The sequence below is a fragment of the Prionailurus viverrinus genome, chromosome D3 (assembly GCF_022837055.1).
Source record: "Prionailurus viverrinus isolate Anna chromosome D3, UM_Priviv_1.0, whole genome shotgun sequence".
NCBI classification, from domain to species: Eukaryota; Metazoa; Chordata; class Mammalia; order Carnivora; family Felidae; genus Prionailurus; species Prionailurus viverrinus.
This window is the reverse complement of record NC_062572.1, coordinates 81,802,227-81,823,580: the sequence shown is the minus strand read 5'-3', so window position 1 is coordinate 81,823,580 and position 21,354 is coordinate 81,802,227. Positions and strand designations below refer to the sequence as shown.

Below are 21,354 nucleotides of genomic sequence, written 5' to 3'. Positions count from 1 at the left end.
AAATAAAGGAGACTCCGAAGAGAGTCATTCGTGACCTCATGCCTGTGTGAGTTTTGCTGAGGCGGACATCTTGGGTTACCGGGAGAGAAAATCTACCAAAAATCTCTTGGGTGAACACTTCAACCAGATAATTTCACTCTGAAACTAACCGGTCAGTGCATTTTAGAAGGTATGGTAAGTGGTGTTGCCTCAGATATTAATATTGTTATAACTCTGGATATTATGCTTTTTCCTCAGATCCAGGGCTTTACTACATTTCACTAATTCCATTAGGCCACGCCTCTAACACTTGAACTCTGGTAAAAAAAAAAAAACCAGGGGGGAGGAAAACCAACATTGTTTGGTATTATTGAAAAAGCATCAAAAACTGTAAAAATATCTATGAATTAGCCTAACCAAAAAAAAAAAAATCACATGAAATTATGGATAATGACAGTAATGAAGGATGTAAAAGACTACCTAAATAAACAGAGATACGTGCCAATGGGACAGCTTAGCACAGAACAGATGTTAATTTCCCCTAAATTGATCTCCAAATCCATGAAATTTTAATCAAAATCTCAAGATGATTGCTTTATTGAGATAGAACTGGTACATAACATTAAGTAAGCTTAAGGGGTATGATGTGATGATTTGATACACGTACGTATACATTGTGAGATGTTTACCACAATAAGCTGGGCCAACACATCCTTCGCCTCAGATGATTACCATCTTGTTCTTGTTACGGTGAGGACATTAATAGTCCATTCTCTTAGTAACTTGTGAGTATACAATACGGTACTGTTAGCTATAGTCACCATGCCGTACCTTCGATCCCCAGAACCGGACGAATTCAAGATGATTTTCTTAATTGGGATTTTTTTTTTAATTTATAAAGGATAGAAATCCACAAAGAGCCAAGGGAATTCCGAGAAAGAAAAGCAAAAAAGTACTAGCTCAATCGGATAGTAACCCATATTACAAGCATCAACATAGGAAAGGCAAATAGAACAGGAAGTTTGGGGACAGAACTACATATATGTGGGGAATCAGTGTATGACAGGGCTTCCATCACAGATCGGAGGGAAGAAGACAGATGATATAATAACGGATCTTGGAAAATGTGGTTCATTCTGGAAAAAAATAGATTTAAATGAAAAATGTTTTAATTTAAACGTATTTTTAATAATTATATAATATGCACTTATATTAATGTGTGATAAGTCCAAGTATGTAATTACAAGTGAAATATTTAAAAATTTAGACAACTTATTCAACTACATTAAAAATCACAATCTAAAGAAAGAAACACCAAACAGTTTTAAGCCTATAAAGCTACTAAGAGGAAATAGAGGAGGATATCTTTATAAGCTGAGAGTAACAAGGTAGATTGGGAATAATGAAACAAAAGACAGAGCACAGAGGATTTCTAGGGCAGTGACACTACTCTGTATGATACTATAAGGTGGTCACATGTCATGATACATTTGTCCAAACCCACAGAATATACAACGCCAAGAGTGAACCCTCAGGCGAACTATGGGCTCTGGGTGACAATGATGTGACAATGAAAGTTTACTGATTATAACAAGGGGGATGTTGAGAGTGAGGGAGGCTATGCATGCTGGGGGTGGGGGGCTAGGTGGGAAATCTCTGTACCTTCTGCTCAATTTTTCTGTGAACCAAAACTGCTTATTTTTTAAATTATTTTTTAAGGTTTATTTATTTATTTATTTATTTATTTATTTATTTAAGGTTTATTTATTTCTTTATTTCAGAGCATGAGTGGGGGAGAGGCAGAGAGAGAGGGAGACACAGAATCCTAAGCAGTCCAGGCTATCAGCACAGAGCCCGACACGGGGCTTAAACTCACGAACCGTGAGATCATGACCTGAGCCGAAGTCGGTCGCTCAACCGACTGAGCCCCCCAGGCGCCCCTAAAGCTGCTTCTTAAAACGTACGAACACACCTATTTTGCAGCTACTCCCATCAGGAGGTGGGTGGAGTCTTTTTTCCCCACTCCTTGAATCTGGACTTGGCCATGTGACTTGCTTTGGCCCACGGGGTGTGAGCAATATGAAGAAGCAGAGGCTGGAACAGCACGCGATGAGTGTGTGCGCTGGGGCCTACCTTCCCCTGCTTCTGGAGACCCTGAGGCCACCATGTGAAGAAGCCTGGGCTAGCTGCCAGGAGCCCGAGAGGCCATGTGGAGCGAGAAGCCCAGCCACCCCAGCGATGTCCCCATCATGGAAGGCCACCACCCTTGACTATCCAGCCCCAGGAAGCAGGCCTGGTCCAGAAGACCCACCCCTTCCCCAACCCACAGCAATTAATCATCGTTGATTTAAGCCACTATGCTTTGGAGCGGTTCTTTTGAGAGCAAAAACTAGCTGGTTTGAGCAGGGGCACAAAAAGTACAATCTTCAAAGGAACAAAATAGAGGGATTTAAGGACATCAAAAGTAAAGCTCACCCTTTAAACCAAGACCCTAGACAAAGGTAGCACACAGGAGATGTGCTGGAAAGAAGGAGAGTTTGCAAAACTGGGACAAAAGCTTAAAATCCAGAATATCTAAGAAACTCTTGCAAGTCAGCAAGAAGCAAATAGAAAAGTGGGCAAAACTATGAAAAAGAAATTCACAGAAGTGAAACTGGAATGGCCAACAAATACGTGAGGAGCCCCTCAAACTCCTCAGTAGTCAGAGAAAGGCAGACCTGTGTTGAAAACAAGACCCTACCTTCCAACCATTAGACTAGCAAGAACTGAAAAGCTGTCGAACGGCAGGTGCTGCTAGGGATGTGGGGAAATGGAAGCCCTTGCGGCACCACAGATGGGCAGGAGTCACCTGCTGCCACCGTTTTTGGGAGGTCAGTTGGGCGGTATTTGGTGAGAACATGCACGCGTGTATGCTTTGTGTGACCCAGAAATACTGTTCCTGGGGGACACCAAAGAGAAACCGAGGGTGCCCCAAGAGACGCACGTCAGCACGTTCGCATAAACATTTCCATGTCAGCAGCTGTAAACAATCTGTCCTTCCGAGGGAGAGAGGATAAGTAAACCGTGGCACGTGCATCGATGGAAAAACTACACAGCAGTCAGAAGCAGTAAGCTTTGCTCATATCAGCAAGGCTACATCTCAGACACACCACAGTGAGTGACAAAGTGAATACAGTGAGATGTGTGAAGGTTGAGACCCGGAATGTGTGTTTATGAGAGGAGAATCATATGGGCAGTTGAGGGACGAAACTAACATGAAATCAGAAAATTAATTTTATACTTGTACCTATTGCTTATGACAACATGAGTTTTACTGATGAAGATATGACTCGGAAAGCCAACAAAACACACACACACACACGCGCGCGCACACAAGAAAGAGCCTCTTTTATGTAAACAGCACAAAATGCAGAGCGATCCCCCCAACATCGAGAACATTCTACTGGTACCACAAAGCATCCTCATTAATCTGTATCGCTAAATCGATGCCCAGTGCAAAACACGACAGAAGTCATCTTTCCTCTTCTTAAAGGAAGAACCCACGTAGGGAGCCCCCCCCAGGCTCGCTGCTGAAATCGTATATGAAAAGGCCAGTGGTCCCCTTCCCTCACACCCAAGAGCTGGCCTCTGCTCACAGTGTATCGTGCTCGATGGCGGCCTTGTGGCTTTGTAACAACCACTGCCCCAAATATGAAACCAGGGCCTCCTACTTCATACCACCCTTGAGCATAATTTATTTCATCTAGTTTGCATCCAAAGGTCAAACCAAAGCTATTTTGTATTCTTACCTAAAAACAGCCATTTATGTAAGAATCAAGATGTTCTTTGAGTTAAGAGTTTTTCCCAGCCCTGGTCTTATCACTTGGGTTACATCTGGTTGACTTTCTCATAGCCATTTAAGTGTGTGGACCAGAGATCCTCCCCTGCCTTCTCCCCCATCGGGTAACCCATGACAAGATTACAGGTATGAGTGTGGGGGCACCCTGGGTGGGGGCAGAGTCAGGGTGAGGACGGGGGAGTGCCCTGAGCACCCAGGCAGAGTGAATCTAAGCGTGATGGTTAATTTTATGCGTCAACTTGTCCGGGCCACGGTGCCCAGATATTTGGTCAAACATTATTCTGGATTTTTTTTTTTTTTTTTGCATGAGTATTTTTAGATGAGATTAACATTTAGATTGGTGGACTTTAAGTAGAACAGCAGACTGTCTTCCGTATTGTGGGTGGGCCTGAACAGAACGAAGACTGATCTCCAAGAGCAAGAAGGAATTCTCCAGCTTGATGGCCTTCGGATTGGTACCACAACATCGGCTCTTCAACCTGACAGCCCAAGCTGCAGAGTCTGGACTTGCCAGCCAATCGGTTCCTTAAAACAAATCTCCTTTCCATATATACACATCCCATTGGTTCTGTTTGTCTGGAGAACCCTGACGAATACACCAAGCAACTCCCGTAAGGGGCTGATCAGAAGGAGATCAGCCAAAGGGTTTCTGCCATCAGCTTTTGACTTCAGGGTTGGTGGGCTGGGATCAGCGAGAAGTAGCAACTTCAGAAGAACAGAGTGGAAAGAGATGCTCAGATTTCATGGAGGCAGTGCCCAGTTTCCAACAAACAGAAGTGTTTGTCTGAAGGAGACACATCCCTAAAGCAACAAGGACCCGCCACCAACCCCAAAGCTCTCTCAGTTTTAACCACAACAATTCACCAGATGGCTCAGCTTGATTTCCCAGGATGTGAGACAATTCTGTGGAGGAAAACTAAGCCGATTTTAAACATTGGAAATAACTCAATTACACAGAATGCTTTTTTAAGTTTTCTTAAGGTTGTTTGCCTTTTGCTTTAATCTCTCGGAAAGGCCCACTTGCCAGAATATAAGAATCCTGTGTGGGTAAAGTTGGATCCCAGGTGAAACGTTAATGAAATCCCAGGAAAATCTCAGGACAGTGAGTGGGAAGAGAAAGTGGGTCACTCAGGCTGTTGGGATAATAGGACCACAGGGAATGTTTCTCCCTGTTTTAAACCTCTAATATTGCTGTCATGAAATTGACCAATAAATAACCTTTTCTAAATTTAAGCATCCTTAGGGACAAACAAACAAACATGCTAATCTTTCCTTTCCATCATGTTCTGGAAAAGCTGGACTCATGCCCCGGGAGACTAGAATCAAAGCACTTTTTCCTGGTCATTCTACACGATTTAACTACAGGCAAAAGAGGACACAAAAAATAATCAGAGCCATAAAAGATGGGGAGGTGGAAACAGAATTCCAGGGTTGGAAGGAATCTTGGAAATGTCTTTTGTCCATCCCTCCAGCTCTCGGGCCACACCTAAACTTTTAAAGCCCTTAGGAATTTACCTCTAAAGACAATACCTAATCTGTTTTAGAAACTCATTCTGGAGTCTAAGAATACTTACTGTCAGGAAATTTGGCGTTGGAAGTTCGGGCTCCACTCACACCCATTTCCTCTGCCTCTGAGCTCTGGGAGAAATGGACAGCAGCTGGACACACGTCCTAGCCCACTCAGCGAACACACGTGAGACTTGTCACCAAAACAGCCTCCCCTGCCCCACCCCCACCCTCAGGTTTCTCTTCTCTGAGTTAAATGGTTCTTTACTCTCTTCTCATTGTTTTCACTGTCTGAACTGAACCTACTTGTGCTTAATCTTTGACAAATAGCCCAGTAGAGGCTTGATTACTGCCGGCTCTAGGGTGACCAACTGTCCTAGTGTGCCACGAGCTTCCCAAGACACGGGACTTCTAATGCTGAAACCAGGAAAGCCCCAGGCAAAGCGCGACAGACTGGCCAAGCTGGCTCTCCAAAGAGGAGAAATGTCTCCCCCCACGTTTCAAGGAAACTGCCAAAATAATACATTCGTGGCTGTGCCTCGGCTGTAATCCTCAGGTTTGTATGGAGCCTGACTCCTCTCCCTCAAATTCAGTGCCCAAAATGTGTCCCTGTTGTTGGAAGGGATATGGGCAATGAGCCATCCTCTGGTGCTAAAAGGAAGCATCTCAATTAATGACATGTCACTGTGCGGAGACAGGAAGATCAATCTTGAGTGCCTCGCTTGTTGTTCTGTCCTTAGCACAGGCCTCCGTCAGGAGGGGACGCGGCAGGGCGTCGGCCACACCGCGCACGGCATCTGCGTGCGGCCACCTGGGTGAGCCGGGCACACCCGGAGATACAGCACCTGTGGCTAGGGAAAACAATCCGGAGCAAAACCAGGAACAGATACGAAAGTGGGTGGAGGGGAGGAGAAACAGGGCAGGGAAGAAAGTCAAAAATAAAGGCGGGGGGGGGGGGGGGGGGGGGAGAGGTGGCAGGAATAGCCCAAAGGGGTGTAGGGGAGGAAAAACTTCAAGATTAACAAGAGGAACACCTGTATTAACAGGTGCAACATGTGTGCACAGAAGTGCTCAGTGAGGAGTAATTCACGGGGTAGTTGGAACTTGGGCTTACACAGCATCCTAACAAAAGAACAATAAATGTTTAGAGAAGTAGCGAGACCAAGAAAAGGACTGGGAGTTTGTAGGGTGGCGAACTGAGAAGCTTATCACGTCGGGGGACTAAGGGAAGACAAGGGTGATAGAGGCGTTAGGTAGGTGTGTCTGCTGTGGTCTAGGTAAGGGTGGAGAGTTCTCTCCGGCGGTTCACTTCTGTCCTTCCTGGCAGAGAGGGAAGCTGGGCGCCTTTACAGAGTCTTGTCCTGCGTTTGGGTGAAGAGGCGACGGCAGAGAGCTGTTCTTGTATCTGCTTCTTCTCAGTTGCTCTCAGCTCAAAATAATCCTGAGGCCAAAGCGGCATGTTTTGGGGGAGGCGCATATTCTACTGCCCTGCAAGGGCCAGAGCAAAAGCAGGAGAGAGAGAATAAGGTTAGAATCTACTCAGAGAGAGGGAGGAGGGGACAAAGGAAGAGCATGAGAAGCATGAAGAGAGAGGCTCGTGTTGGTGTGAGAGGTAGAGACACCTGTATGCTGTGAGCTCATGCCCGTGGGGCATCAGGCAGAATCTTCCAGAGAGCCCTGCCCACCCTCTTTGGATCTCCCTCACACCTTTTATTTATTTACTTTAAAATGTATTTAGTTATTTTGAGAGAGAAGTGGGAGGGGCAGAGAGAGAGAGAGGATCCCAAGCAGGCTCCGCACCATCAGCCCTGAGCCCAACACGGGGCTTGAACCCACGAACCTCGAGATCATCACCTGAGCAGAAGGCGAGAGTCAGACACTCAACCGACTGAGCCACCCAGGTGCCCCCTTCCCTCACACCTTTTAGAAGAATGGTTCCCAGATTCTTGGAGTTCACGGACCAGAAACGAAAAAAACAAGGGCTGACTTAAAGCTCTCAAGAACATAAAGCTAAAAGTACCTTCTACTGTGTTCATTATTTCCAAAAGCAAGGGACGTTGTGCATTCTCCGAGGAAGAAAGCTGTCGTTAGCTACCAAATGCTAACACGCACACGTACGACTTTGTTCTTATTTCTTCCGTTTTGCCAAGTTATGCTGAAAACCCGTCACAGACAGGTGCCGGGTGTCAGCCTGGCGTCCGGGAGGCCCCGTTTCGGTGGATCGGAGAGTCCAGCCGTAACATGCTTTAGAAAAATGGGAAAAGCTAACAGCGAGCACGTACCCCCGGCCAGCCCCTGCCCTCAGTTGTCATCCCGGGCCTGTTTACTGTCCTCGTATTCCAAGAAAGGAAACGGAGGCCCGAAAGTATTTCAAAAAACAGAACAACTTGTCTGTGGTCAACTGATAGAGGAAAGTCTTGGTTCAGGTCACCTGACTCCAGGGCCAGCATTTGATTCCTAGACCACGATGCTGCATTTTGCAAACCTGCTCCTTGACAGAGGACGACTTTCTGGACCACCTGGAAGGGTTTTCACAAGTTCTGCGTCCATTCTGGTCACGCTTCCAACTGAAGAAATACAAGGGTCTCCCCAGAACTGTCTTTCCTGAGGCAGAAATACAGGCTTGAAGTGCAGTGATGCCCGTGTCTCCTTGGCCCAGCCCCAGCTGGCTTCACCTCTGGGCCCCGTCTCCCTGCCCTGGCTCCCTGTCAGCCCGTCACTTTACATCCAGGGCGGGGCCTGTTCTCTCCGGTTGCTATTCCTATCTGTATTTGTTCAGAGGCTTCCTTCCTGCCTCCTCTCGCTCGTAAGGTCCTCCCTTCTCAGTGCTCGGCCTTGATGTCTAACTCAAACCGAACCTCAACACTAGAACTTCAGAAAGATGTTGTCAGGAGGGGTCCCTTTCGTCATTGTTTTTGTACTGGAGACTTGGTACTCGTGGTCAAATACATGCGAAAGACAACAGCTGATGCCTGTGAGATCATCCGCAGGGGGGTTGGTGACTGGATTGAAAGAACTGGGTTGTCCTATTCAGACACAGGTCTTGTCAGTGCGTGAGCACGTTATCTGTCCACCATTTGTTGACTTGGTTTTATTAGCAATCTGCTAATGAGGGAAGCTTTCATTGTGGCTCTTCCATACCCTTGAGGGAAGCGGTCTGCCTTAGTTCACTATGCTGCTGTGGATGGAACATCAGCATCCAAGAGGGAAGGGAGCCTAAAATCACCACCCTCCCCACCAGCCCCCCAACATCCTTCCAGACAGATGAGAAAGGTTCCCAGCTCTAAAAGTGTCTAGAGAAGACTCTTCCACAATCAACTCTTTTAGCCCATCCCAATGTTTAATAATCCCCCATTGCTAGGAGATTTTCCTTGTTTTAATGCAAATCCTTTCTGCTGTAGTTTAAACTTGTTTCTTACGGGGGCCCTTAGTAAAGCCAAAAATACTACCATCCATTTTAATTTTTAGTGTAGACGTCTTATCTGAAGGAGAAAATTATTTGATCTTTCTGCATTTTCCAACCTTTAGAAGCTAACCTTTCTAGCCTCTTTCAGACAGTCGTAGGACTGGGAAGGAATGGCAGATACATCCCGTTTAGACATTCTCCGACCTAACACTTTAAAGCCCCCTGTGGGTCAGTGCAATGCCAGGGTCCCTCCCCAGTGGTGCCAAATCCGAACTGTCATGAGTGGGACTCCAGAATTTATTTTTAACAACGCCGGGTGACTCTGAAACTGACCTTGTTCAGGCAGTCATCTGGGACCCTTGACTGAGTCCACTTCCTTCTAAGATTTCCTCATGGCCATCACGTGGAACCCACCCAACGAGGGTACAGTCACTACACCCAAGAAAACCCTCCCCATGACCAGGGCCCTCCAGTCATTAAAGTCTTTTCCTTTTACTAAGTGAAAATTTGCCTCTTTGAAGTCTCTCTGAATTACACTAGGTGCGGTCTCTGGTGTCAGAGTATTCGTAATTCTCTTCATTAACTTTCCCAACCCAGTCACGCCCAAATCACATTTCCAGGCCAACATTAAAAAAAAAAAAAGAATAAACTGTCCTTTTCTTCAGTAACCAGTCACAGACGTGGGGAAACTACATACCCACTTGTCCAAAAGCCCTGGTTCAGTCACCAGCACATCAGTGAAAAAGGGAGGTGTCAGAAGACAGAGCTCACAGTTCTCAGACTTCGGCGTGACTCGGAACCACCCAAAGGACTTGTCAAAGCACATTCCTGGGCCCCCCACCCGTAGAGCGTCCGCTTCAGTAGGTTTGGGGTGGGGCCTGAGAATGTGGTTCTCTAACTAGTACCCAGTTGGTGCTGCTGCTGCTGATTCCTAGACCACACTTTGAGAACCAGTGGGCGAGGGCATCATTTCTTTCCCTGGGGAACGAGAATCTACTACATCAGAATCAGCTGGGGAAGCCTTAGAACATATAAATGTCTTGGGGCGCCTGGGTGGCTCAGTGGGTTAAGCGTCCGACTCTTGATTCCAGCTCATGTGATGATCCCACAGTTCGGTTTGTGAGATCTTCGTGAGATCGAGCCCCACGTGGGCTCTGCACTGACAGCATGAAGCCTGCTTGGGATTTTCTCTCTCTCTCTCTCTCTCTCTCTCTCTCTCTCCCCACCCTACCTGCTCTCTCTCTCTCCCTCTCTCTCTGCCCACCCCCCCCAAATAAATAAACTAATTAAAAAAAAAGTACAAACGTCTAAAGGACTCAGGATTCTAGCATTGCAATAAAATTTCCACGTAAACCTTCTTGCTATGATTCGAGAACCCCTCACTGTGGTTTTGACACTCTTAAAGAGATTTGGATAGGCCTATGGTTCTCAAAGTGTGGTCCCCCCTCAGCGTCACCTGAGAACTTGTTAGAGATGCACGTAACATTTGAGGCTAAGCTCATAGAAAGGGCCAACATCCCCCACCATTCCCCCTGCTCCTGCTTCTTCCCAGTTGTGCGCTGCTTTATTTATTTTTCCACCAGAGAACATGTTAGTTTATTCTTTTGGAGCTTGCTAAATCTCATGGGGTTGACATACCAAGTGGGGAAGATGACCTGGAAACGAATTCTGAGTTCAAAGGAAGCTTATCTACTATATTATGGACTTAAAAAAAAAATTTATGGGTGTCTGGGTGGCTCAGTTGGTTGAGTGTCCGGCTTTGGCCCAGGTCATGATCTCACGGTTTGTGAGTTTGAGCCCTGCATCAGGCTCTGTGCACAGAGCCTGGAGCCCGCTTCGGATCCTCTGTCTCCCTCTCTCTCTGCCCCTCCCCCACCCATGCTCTCTCCCTGTCAAAAATAAGCATCTAAAAAACGTGTTGTGGTAAGATATACATAATATAAAACTTAACCGTCGTAACCATTTTTATGCGTAGAGTTCAGTGGGACATTCACATTGTTGTGCACCCATCGCCCTCATCCATCACCAGAACTGTTTCTACACCCCCTACACTGAAACTTGGTTCCCATTAAACACGGATTTCCCATTCCTCCCCACTCAGCCCCTGGCAGCCGCCATTTTACTTCCTGTCTCTGTGAATTTTAACCATTGCAGGCACTTTATATGAATGGAATCAAACAGCACTTGTCCTTTTGTGTCTGGCTTATTTCACTCAGCATACTATTTCGGAAATTCAGCCACATTGTAGTATGGGTCAGAGTTTCCTTCCTTTTTTCCCCTTCTGTTTTATGGTGGTTAGAAAACACGTAAAATTTACCATCTTAACCATTAAGTGTACAACTCAGTAGTGTTACGTATCTTCACATCGGTGTAAAACGGATCTCCAGAACTTTTTCGTCACGAAAACTGGAAACTTTATCCATTCAACAATCCCCTCCCCTTTCCCCCCCGCCGGAAGCCCCTGGCACTCACCAGTCTACTTTCTGTTTCTATGAATGTGACTGCTCTAGGAACTGTCTGTGAGTAGGATCATAGAGCATTTGTCCTTTTGTGGCTGGCTCCTTTCTGTTAGCGTGATGTCCCCAAGGTTCATCCGGGTTGTAACATGGCAGGATATTCTTCCTTTGTAAGGTTGAATAAGATTCCATTGTGTGTACAGGCCACATTTGATTTGAAATGTTTTTTAACGTGTATTTATTTTTGAGAGGGAGAGAGACAGAGCGTGGGTGGGGGAGGGAGAGAGAGACAGGGAGACACAGAATCCGAAACAGGTTCCAGGCTCTGAGCTGTCAGCGCACAGTCCGATGCGGGGCTTGAACTCACGGACCACAAGATCGTGACCTGAGCCAAAGCTGGACGCTTAGCCGACGGAGCCACCCGGGCGCCCCACATTTTGTTTTAGCCACTCGTCCACGGACGGGCCTTCGGGCTGTTTCCACCTTTTGGCTGCTGTGAGAGTGCTGCTGGGAACAGTGTGCAGATAACCGTCTGAGGCTGCTTCCGGTGCTCTCCGCTGACCCACTGACAGCTCTTCTGTCCACAGAGTCCCATCTTGCTCCTGAGCCACCCATAGTGAAGGCAGGAACTTGACTGGTAATCTGGCAGGGCTTACAATGAAGTCCTAGCTCAGGGGTGCGCTCTGGGACCTAGTTATTAATCCTAACTCCTGCTATCCATCCCAGCTCTCCCCCCAGAATGGTTCTGTTTTCGTTTTGCTTTTTGTTTTTTGTTTTCTTCATAGAAGCAGGAGCCATGCTTTCTACTGCTGCTACGTCCCCAGCTCCCAGGTCACTATCCGGCTGTGAGAGGAGCTCAGCATATATGCTGAATGAGTGAACGATCCTTAGCGCCAAGGTCCCCCGTAGAGATTGCTGGGTCACAGAATCTCTCACCTTTACCGAGGGGTCCTGAACCAAGGTTTCATCTCAGCCCTTCCCACCTGCCCTGATAGGCAATCCGGCCTGTCTAGAAGCCAGTTCTCTCAACTCAGCGCCCTTCCTGTTGTCCCCAGGCCCAGCCTTTTCTTGTTCATGGCAGACCTCTTCCCTGGTCCCGATGGCCATTGGGGTTCTACATGGACAGCCCCCTAGTGGACACTCCGGACTCGCGAGTCCGGAGTCCCACCTCCATCCTCCAAGGCTAGTGGAGCTCCTGCCTTGCTTCGTCTTTGGCCCCTGGGAGCGATGTCTCAGAGGTAACATGGATGAGCTCCCGGCCTGCTCCGTTCTGCTGTGCATCAGGTCCCGCTGATGTCTTGCAGAAAGGAGAAGGATAAAACAGATACTCGCTGGGTGACCTGAAGCCCTACGGCCTTAGCGCAGGCAAGCCACAGCAGGTCTAGTACGACTTCTGGGCAACAGACAGCTGTGAAGCGTAAAGTCCCCTGGACTTAGAAGCTTGAGGTTGGGGCCAGGTGAGACAGAGTCGGGAGGTGCGGAAGATACGTTGTACCACCCTTGGCCCACATCAGCCACTTAAGCCACTGTCCTGGGAGGCCATAAATGAGGGAGACGATATTCACTTTCCAAAGGACACTTTTTCATTTGCCTTGAATTGGCGGTTCAAGTTTTTTTGTGGAGAATCTTAAAATCTGATGGACAACGAAAGACAGACGGTCCCTGCCAGATCAAATTTACCGTTTCATAAATGCTAAGCTATCACCTCCACTCCACACTCACCCGCCCCATCTGCAGCACAAGCCTGATTCTGAGCTGTTATAGGTTGAGGATGGCCACGGTCTCCTCGCATGTTGAACACTGTGCCAGTTCAAGCATTCTGGCTCCTGGACAGTTACACCAGGGGGGGAATCTGGGAGAAAATGTTAAGTGCTGGGGTCTGCCGTAAAGTCAGAGGAGTGTGGAGAATTTAGAGTCAAAGCATTTGCCAGAATTCTTCTCCTGATACCCTAGACGCTTTGCTGTATGGGTCTGCTGGACCAGTAGGTAATTCCTAAAAGCGTTGGTTATCTCCATCTTTATAATTATTACAAGCTAGGGATTCATGGCTGAGAGCTCCGGTTATGATGGACACGTAGAGCTCATACCTTGCACTGGCCGTGCCAACTTTAAATTGGATACTAAGTGAAAGCAGTGACATTCGTGACTTCGAATACCCCTCCGCTGCCATCAGCACGGTGACGTATCCAGAGGAATTCACCTGATAGGCAATATCGTTGCCTTTACCTTCTATATTGCTACATATGAAACATTAAGGAAAGCTATATTTGCAGAATTTGCGTGTGTCTTTTCACACACGCACACACGCGGCTTGGAAGGGAGACAAGAGCTGAGGGCTATTTTAAAACCTGTATTTTCAAAGAAGAGTCACTCTCCAAGGGACAAGAGAGCAAACAGAACCGCTTTCAGAATGAAAGGGGAGGGGAGTAGGAGGGGAGGGGCCGCACGGTTTGGGATGATGAATCAGACACAGTCTTTACTCTGAGGCTGGCATCTAGCGGCGTGGGTGCGACCAATGTTCGGAAATAGTAGTGGCCATATTTTCCAAATTCAAATCTGGGACGCATGGCTTGAAAAGAACGGGAGCCGTCTAAGGGGACAACCGCAGCCACTGTTTGAAATGGTGGCAGGTTGAGGACACGTGGTTGCCATACTTGGAACAGAAGACAGCCAGGAGACTCTTTAGCAGTGACCTGTAGTGTTCCGTGGCTTCACCAGGCCACACTCTCTTCAGTGCCCCCGAGATGCCGACAGTGCAGCTTTGTCTGCCAGGGGCCGGGGTAGGGGCTGGGGTGGATGTGCTCTGGGCCAGCTGCACACTTCCCTCTGCCCGGTCACATGCGCTCCAACACGAGCTCCAGCTGCTCATCGCCACTTCCCCAATAAAAATTTTAACTAATTCTGGGGCGCCTGGGTGGCTCAGTCGGCTAAGCGTCCAAATTCCTCAGGTCACGCTCTCACGGTTCAGGGGTTCGAGTCCCGCATCGAGCCCCACGTGGGTCTCCGCACTGACAGCTCAGAGCCTGCTCGGGGTTCTCTCTCCCTCTCTCTCTCTCTCTCTCTGCCCCTCTCCCGCTGGCTCTCTCTCAAAATAAATCATAAGTAAACTTTAAAAAATTAAAATAATTCTTTACGTAATATTTCATACTATTGAAGGAGGAGGAGGAAGAGGAGAAGAAAAGGAATAAGGAGGAGAAAAGGAGGAAGAAAAGAAAGAAAAAAAAGTCTGTTAGGCCTAAGGGAAATTGGTTATTTACACATTGCCAGTGGAACTAAAAATAAGTTTATTCTTGCAGAAAAGAGATCTGGGAATATGTAATGAGATATTAAACGCTTTATACCTTTTGACCCCAGTTTCACTTTGAAAGGCTATACCTCAAAATGGAAACAATTTCATACAAAATACATAGCACCACTATTTATAAAATAAACAATGAAAGCCATGAGTACTCAATAAGGAAACGTGAATCCGTGAAATATTGTTAGCTACCAGATATTGGGATAATGTGCAAGTAAATGGAAATGTGCAAATGAAATACTTAGTGAAGAAACGTAGAATGTGAGATTGTATGTACATATTGACTGCAGCTTTGTAAACTGATCTATATTATCAACACACACCCAAAGAGAATTTTTGTGAAACAAATAGCTGTTTTCAGTGTTTATTAGCTTTTTCTGTAAGTTACTTGCACTGGTATTGTTTTTTGTTTGTTTTGTTTTGTTTTGTTTGGGGGGGGGGGAAGGAAAGAGCAAGTGTGTGGGGGAGGGGCAGAGAGAGAGGGAGAGAGAATCCCAAGCAGGCTCTGAGCTGTCAGCACGGAGCCTGACATGGGCCTCGAACCCACGAACCATGAGATTACGACCTGAGCCTAAATCAAGAGCCAGATGCTTAGGGGCACCTGGGTGGCTCAGTTGGTTAAGCATCTGACTTCAGCTCAGGTCACGATCTCATAGCTTGTGGGTTCGAGCCCCATGTCGGACTCTGTGCTGACAGCTCAGAGCCCAGAGCCCAGAACCTGCTTCAGATTTCATGTCTCCCTCTGTCTCTGCCCCTCCCTCCCCCCTCAAATAAATAAGCATTTAAAAAAAGAACTTTCTAAAAAAAAAAAGAGCTGGACACTTAACCAACTGAGCCACCCAGGCACCCCACAACCTCACTGAGTTTCTCTTTGGTTTATGTTACTAAAAGGCACGATGCCAGTCATTTGTCATTATTAGTTAAAGTAATGGCCTTTTGGTTTATTACAGTATTTTGACAGATGACAGGCAATTCAGTCTTGTCTCTAAAACAAAGTCACCACCACGGGCATGTGTTTTAGGATGTTTTTTCTTTTCTTTTCCTTTCTTTTCTTTTCTTTTCTTTTCATGTTTATTTAGTCTTTTGAGAGAGAGTGTGTGAGCAGAGGAGGGGCAGAGAGAGGCGGAGACAGAGGATCGCAAGTGAGCTCTGCTCACAGTGCAGAGCCTGATGTGGGGCTCGAACTCACAAACTGTGAGGTCCTGACCTGAGCCGAAGTTGGAGGCTCAACCGACTGAGCCACCCAGACGCCCCTAGGATGCTTTCTTCAGCAGAGGCAGGACGGTCCCACCTCAGCCCCGGGTGTATGCAGGCTCACGGTCCTGGAAGTGTGTGTCACTTCCATGTGAATGCCAGTTGCTGTGTGCCAGAGGTCAGAACTGACAAGCTGTTGTGATATTCATACCGGCACTGTTCCCGAAGTATTAATACCGTGCTACCTGATCTCTTCAGTCTTAAACAATCATTCCATTTCCTCAGACCTTTTTGTAAAGGCCTTCACTGGGGTCCGTCTCATCCTCCTCTTGCCTACGTTCTGCTCTGTCGGCCAAAGTCCCCACGGGAGCCAGCCGCTCTCGGCAGCTTCTCCATCTCGGGGACTTCCCAGTTGTAAGACTCGGCAAATGTTTTCCTCGAGCTGTCTGCAACACTGAGTGCTGGGGGCGGGGGGACCACCTGTCTCCTCAGCACTTTCCCCAGCTCGGGCCCATGGCCGCCTTGCCGACAGCCAGGAGAAGCTGGCGTAGAGACCAGCAAGATAAGGACCCAACAGAGCGGCTTCCCCAACAAGGTGTGCTATCGCTTCTGCCTTCCCGGGGGCACACAGCCGCCCCCACCGCCAGCTGAGAACAGGGGAGGTAGTGGATCCCCTATGGGACTGGTCCCCTGCCGGCCCCACCCTGGGACCCCACCCCCACCCTTGCGGGGCCACAGGCAGGGGGCAGCAGTTTGGGAGACTTCCGACACAGGAAGGACACGACCACGAGAAACCTGTGGAAGCCAGGGGGACTCAGCCACCCCACCTCCCTGCCCCCTCTTCCTTCCAGTTGAAAGCTGGGCCACTGTGTGGCCAGGCCCTTCTTCAGAAAGTGCTGGAATTCCTCCCTGGAGTCCTCAGCTCCTATCAGTTGAGTGTGCTGTACATGGAAAGGGTTCCCCTTGGCTTCCTAGAAAGCTCCCCATGACTGCAGAGGCAAAAATGGCTGCCAACAAGGCTCCCACCAGAACAGTGGTGGGGATGAGGGGTGGCCTCCCTGGCTCCACGGAGGTCTCCAGGGCACCCCTGGGGGACAGCAGGTTCTCAGCTCACAGTTTGCAGACTGGAAGGGGGAAAGCAGCGGACCCCAAGCAGGTTCCGGGCCTCCCCAGCAACACCCCTGGGGTTGTGGTTCTGCCGCATGGTCAAGGCTAGTCCTGGTTTAGTGGGATGATCTGAGTTCGAAGGGCAGGGGCCCAGGGAGGGGCCTGGCTGTCCTCCCTGAGGTCCAATGGCTGATGCCCTTGTCACACACCTCAGAGAGGTGCCCACCCCCGTGCCTGCATCCAGCTCTACTCAAAGGCTCATCTCTGTGAGTAATAAAGCAGAGACTTGTCTCTGGGATTCCTGGCTTGACCCTTGAACCTCGGGAATGGTGCTGGGCCAGAATTCCCCACAAAGCCCTGGTCTCTGTGGGCCTTCGGGTAGGACTTGCTGCTGGTGGTGATGACAAGGGGCACCCGGAACAGAAAACTGCGAACAGGAGGGAGCAGGGGAGAAGTGTGTGTGTGTGTGTGAGTGTGTGTGTGTGTTGGCATCAGAGGGGTTGGTGGGGAGCTGCTGAGCTGGTCCTGTAGCTGGGCTGACATGTGAGCTGGGTGGTGGTGGGCCCCATGACCCTAAGGGAACGGCAATACCGTGGCCTCCATGGACATCCATTGTCTGCCTTGGGACCCTGAGAAAGAGCTAGAAAGTCTCACACATTTAGTTTCCTGGACAGGCAGCCTGCAGAGCAGGCCAGCTGGCAAATGGCTTTCTACCTCTCACCCTCCCTGGCGGATGAGAGCTCCGGAGGGGGCCGTCGGCCCTACAAGCTTCCTGCTGCCTGTGCTACGGAGGCAGCAGCCTCTGTGACGTTAATCAGCAAAAATGGCTGGAGAGTTTCCAGATCTCAGGGAAGAGCCCGCTCTGGACCGAGCGCGTCCCCTTGCAGATTCACGTGTTGGCATCCTCCGCCCCACTGCGTGATGGTGTTAGGAGGTGGGGCCTTTGGGGGGGGTGCCTAGGTCAGGAGGGTGGGGCCCGGTGAGCGGGGTCAGTGCTCTTGTGAGAGACGCCAACCCTTCCAGAAGTCAGCCGTCTGCAACCAGCACAAGGGCCCTCACCAGAACCAGGCCACGCCGGCATCCGCTCTCAGACACCCAGCCTCCAGAAATGCGAGAAAGAAGTTTCTGCCGTTTCCCAGCCACCCAGTCGGTGGGATTTTGTCATAACAGCCTGAACAGACGAGGACAGAGCCCAACTTGGGCGACTGGCCCATCCATGCACCCGGCACTCTGTTACCACCTCCTTAGATCCTCCTTTCTCTTCCTGGGATTTCTCCCCCCGCATCATGGCCCACTCCCGGCACTGGGACTGCACCTGTTGGGGGGCTCTCAGCTCTCTTCCTACTTTTCCTCTCCTGTCTCCTCCGTCCACCTCCTTCCCTCTTCCCTGATGCCGGGAACTCCTGGTTCTAACAGCTCAGAGCGCGCGGCTTGCAGCCTAATGATATCCAGCCCCGGGAACTTGGCAAAACACGGAACAGACAGAAAGGCACCCCTCATCCCAAATCCCACTGCAGCCACCCACAGCTGTGCGCAGGGCAACTGCAGCGCGGACTGGCTGCTGCCCATCTGCCGTCACCCCCACCTTTCCCAAGTGACATCTTCCAAAATCAAAGACACTGCCCAGCTGTCAAAATAAGGGTTCGTATTTTCATACACAGGACAATGACTGCTGAAAAGAGATGATGTAAACACACAAACAAACGAAGTGGAGGAAAGGGGGGGCTGGTGGCTTGCCTTCCTCCAAATTCATCCTTCTCACAGAAGCAGGGACCGAAATGATGACCTTCGTGAGTCCTTAGAACAGCAACTGACAAGCACATCCTCCCAGCCATAAAGGCTTGCATCAAAGGAAACCAGAAAAAGGGATGAAGGTTTTGATCTCCAGAGGAGAAAGAGGGAGCACGCTAAGTGCTCAGGACAAAGGGATGGCCAAGCCCGCGAGTTAATTATTCGTTCTGCCCCAGCAGAACAATGTTTAATGAGCACCGCAGAAAGCAAAGTGAATTTCTAACAGAGATAACAAGGGCACCGAGACAGGCAACGAGGAAGCCTGGAGGCATAAAGGACGTTGACCTTCTTAAGCATTTAGTGAGGCTGCCCGTCCTTTCTTGAGAAACACCCCTCGTGGACACACCTCCTTGCTAAAATTATATAGACTTTCTCACATCAAACGAAAGGCCCAGAATAGGGCGAAAAGTGAAGAAATTAAGGTCCTTACTCTTGCCTTGTCACCCTGAACAAATCACTTAAATGTTCTCTGCCTCACTTTCCCCCGTTATAAGACGGGGAATCCTAAAACCAGGATTATTTGGAGGCTCACATGGGATCCCAATCGGGGAAGCCGAGTGTGGGCCACCTGGGGCCCTCCGTGGGGTGAGTGACACTGTGTATGGAAATGCCAACCCACTGACCACCTGCCAAAGTGACTGAATTTATTTTTAATGTCGTTGAACTTCATACAACATCATGATAGCCTGCAGCGGGTGTTTCTCTGTGCCTGCCCCACCCACAACTTGTGTGTCAAAGCTCTCCACCTGCCATCATGCAATAAGGTCAAAATCAGATCCAGGAGGAAAATGCTAGGCTCTCATGTCCTCGCACCCCATGCCGGCCTCTAGCGTGGGGAGGCCAGCCCGGGTCATTAGTAAGCAAAGAAGGCTGTGGGACTATGGTCTTTTAGGCCCAGTGGTAGCTACTGAGAGCTGGCCGTGGTGATCCAAACCGATGCGGCTGTAAAATCATCCATCTATAAGCCCAAATACCCCAGAGCAAGAAACTGAGGGGCAGCTCCCACAGGTTCTGCAGGGGCTAGAGCATCATACAAATCCCAGTCTAATAAAAAGGGGCGTGTCTCCCTCAAAGGAGTGTTGCAAGGATTCTTGGTCCCTCAGTTAATCCGGAGACCTCAGAACAGAGCTGGAAAGCCAGGTGGCTCTTCCTGTGGTGTAGGCACCGGCCACAGTGTGGAATAAATCTTCCAGCAGGCAGAGTCTCCAGAAGTCACATCGAGTAACCAAAAGTCACTGCGGGGCAAAGGAGTGAGGCCACGTGGGGACCCCAAATTCTCCCACTGTCCACCGGTGGTTAATCTGATAGTGGAGGTCCAACACCGTGAGGCTAGGATGGCATCTGCAGACTCGCGACTGACTGCGGACAAGTCACGATGATGTCGCCACCCCTGCCATCACTGGAGTTTCTGGGTCCAGGAGGTAAGTGAGAAGGTGGCTCTTTGTGCCCATGCAATTTGTCCTTTCTACTTCAGTGTCATATGGAAACTATAGTGGCTGTGCTTACATGAACCATTTAGTAAATGGACTGCAGAATGGAGAGAAATATCTGGAAGGGACACCAACATAACCAGGGATGAAAGTGACTCTGTGATGAGCAAGCAGTTTCTGAAACGGCCCTGCCCTACTCTGTCTGGGACAGTAATCGGCAGTGGCTTCAGATGAGATGCCAGTGTATTTGAAACTATGTACTGGACGGCACGTTATGGGGTCTCTTAGATAGATGCATGCCCTTTCTAGGAGAAGCAAGCTGTCCCCACTTGTAGCCAATGTCGTGCGGCCTAAGACACACTCTCCATAGCTGATCAGAACAGATGTGGCCCGATTCTGAGGACAGCCTTAGCAAAGTAATTCAAGGGCCAGTCCACTCCTCTCTCAGAAATCAGAGCTAAGAGGCAGTCGGTGATGGAAGGGGACTCAGAGATCTGGAGAGGTCTGGAGAGAACAGGATCCGTGAGTAGGTAGAGGAAGCCAGTGGAGGGCCGGGGAACACCCAGGGGAGGGCGTCTAGGGAGAAGCAGAGACGCTCGGGGACTAGGGTCCTGCTGGCCAGCGTGCAGAGCCCCCAACCCCTGATAGTGTCCCATGTCAGTTGTCACCTGTCACGGGTATCCTGAAAGTGAACTTTTTTTTTTTTTTTTTTTAAGTAACTTAAGACTCTTACTATGAAAAGGGCCTAACTTGAGCAGATAGCATGGGCCCTACTGGTCTAGGAAATGATAATATTCTATGTGGGTGATAGGGATCTGGTGATCTAGCAATTGCCTAGAAATTAGGCCTCAGCATTGTCATCAAAACACACAGGGGGCGCCTGGGTGGCGCAGTCGGTTAAGCGTCCGACTTCAGCCAGGTCACGATCTCGCAGTCCGTGAGTTCGAGCCCCGCGTCAGGCTCTGGGCTGATGGCTTGGAGCCTGGAGCCTGTTTCCGATTCTGTGGCTCCCTCTCTCTCTGCCCCTCCCCCGTTCATGCTCTGTCTCTCTCTGTCCCAAAAATAAATAAACGTTGAAAAAAAAAAAAACTTTTAAAACACACAGGAGCCCTGGTTTCTCAGCATATCCACCCTGAGTACATTTTAATGCCCTAATGACTAAGATAGCTGCTTACTTTGATGTTCCTTATTCTTGCTATCGTTAGTAAGGCTAAGGGCTGCTTTTATCGTGATTACTGTTTACAGTCTTCATCTTCTCCAGTAAACGGGAGGCCAGGCGGGGAGAAGGAGAAGGCAAATGCATCGTTCCCTTTCCAGTGTGAAACAATGGCTGGGTTTCTTTAGCGTCA

General features: G+C 48.9%; 1 long non-coding RNA gene across 3 annotated transcripts in view; it reads right to left on the bottom strand.

Annotated features, from left to right (window-relative positions):
• Positions 1 to 974: 974 nt before the first annotated feature.
• Positions 975 to 21,354, bottom strand: part of LOC125149055 (uncharacterized) — a 35,167-nt gene continuing 14,787 nt past the window's right edge. For 2 of the 3 annotated variants that reach the window (XR_007145796.1, XR_007145794.1), the window contains exon 5: positions 975 to 1,115. This is a non-coding gene — a long non-coding RNA (uncharacterized LOC125149055). Of the gene's footprint in view, positions 1,116 to 20,423; positions 20,510 to 21,354 lie in introns of those variants that run through there. The other variant, XR_007145795.1, reaches the window with a different exon arrangement.